We start from the raw sequence: 1,617 nt of genomic DNA on the forward strand, positions 1-1,617 counted from the left end.
TAATTTTTCATTAATTAATAAGCTAAAGGCTCAATGGGGGTTAACTAGGATAATGCACAAAGGCAGGATAACTAGAAGGTATAAAATAAGGCTATCAAAGAAATATCCATATCATCTCCTAAACCCACACTCTTTATTTCGCTTCACACACACACACCGAGCAAGTTCTAGACATCACATGCAACAAGGAATATACAAAAATCTCACGCGCACATGGCATATGCTCAACTCAATAGGATCATCATAGACTCCCAACCAAACAATAGCATGAATTCAAATTTAAGCCAAAAAGTACAAGAGTCACAAAAATGAGCCTCAGAGTCTCAAAAATAGTAATTCACAACAATTAACATGCTTTTACATATAAATCCACTTGTATCATGTAATAAAAAATAGCACCAACAAGAATATCTCACTTATTCCTAACGTAAATTTTTTTAAAGTGAGCCAAAATTTGAGAATTTCCCCATCCCACACTTAAAAATCTACTTTGTCCCCAAATTGAATTTAAAAGTTAAAAGATAGAAATATTCTCTGAGGCCTCTAAGCCTAGCTAGTATCATCTTTACACATAAATGAGATCCATGGACCCCACATTCAATCTTTTCCATGCTTCAAGCTCAAGTTTATGGTACTTAGACTTTCCATTAACCTGTGACTCAACCAAAAACAACAACTACGTGAAATAAAAATTAAAAAAAATTAAAAAGAAAACATACCTAATTAACTTGGGTTGCCTCCCAAGCAACGCCTAATTTAGTGTCACGGCATGACCTAATCAACTTTTTCCTCCACCTTGAGGAAATGAACTTCACCCCCAATTTTGCATCCATTTTTTTGCCTTGCTCATAGGATGGTGGTACAAAAATTAAGGAACAACGTATGGATGATGCACGATAAACCATTCGGCCTTAAAGTGAGGTGTGTTTTTATATTGCCTATCTGGTGTAAAATCAAGAATATAGGATTCTTATTCCTCATCTTCACACTCTTCCACTATTTTAAATGATTCCACAGAAAAGACATCATCTAAACATAATGTAGAAAAATGCTTCGAGTGAGGCCCAACCAATCCTACATCAAAACTTACACTATTCACTCCACACTCACTTTTATTCACCTTCTCAATTTCAGTCTCAAAATAAAGATGACAATTGAGTGGATGTGATTCTTGTGTTTGCTCCACAAATTGGCTAATATCCTCCTCATATTTTTCTTTTCTTAGCCACTGTAGACATGGTGGCAGTGGTATCTCCTTAACCTATCCAACAATTTTAGTTTTCGAGTACTCAGACTTCCTCGAATTATCTGCAACTTCATCTACAACAGGTTGGGAAGCAACTTGTTCTGCAGCCTTTCTTTGGTTCTTCATGTATGCCAACAACTCAACCTGAGACGCTAAAACTTATTTCATCATCTCTTCCAAATTGCTCGTTTGAGTTGTGGCCTGCATGTTTAGTTGTTGATGCCGAAACTATTGCTGGTTGGTTCATGATTGAATTTGTGACTGATTCAGCCCCGTTCAATTGTAGTAGTTTATATAATTTTGCCTTTCAGTATAGCCCACAAAAAATTCTGAATCAGGATTAACAGCACACATAGCTGCAATATGACCAC

The sequence above is a fragment of the Capsicum annuum genome, chromosome 9 (genome assembly GCF_002878395.1).
Source record: "Capsicum annuum cultivar UCD-10X-F1 chromosome 9, UCD10Xv1.1, whole genome shotgun sequence".
NCBI classification, from domain to species: Eukaryota; Viridiplantae; Streptophyta; class Magnoliopsida; order Solanales; family Solanaceae; genus Capsicum; species Capsicum annuum.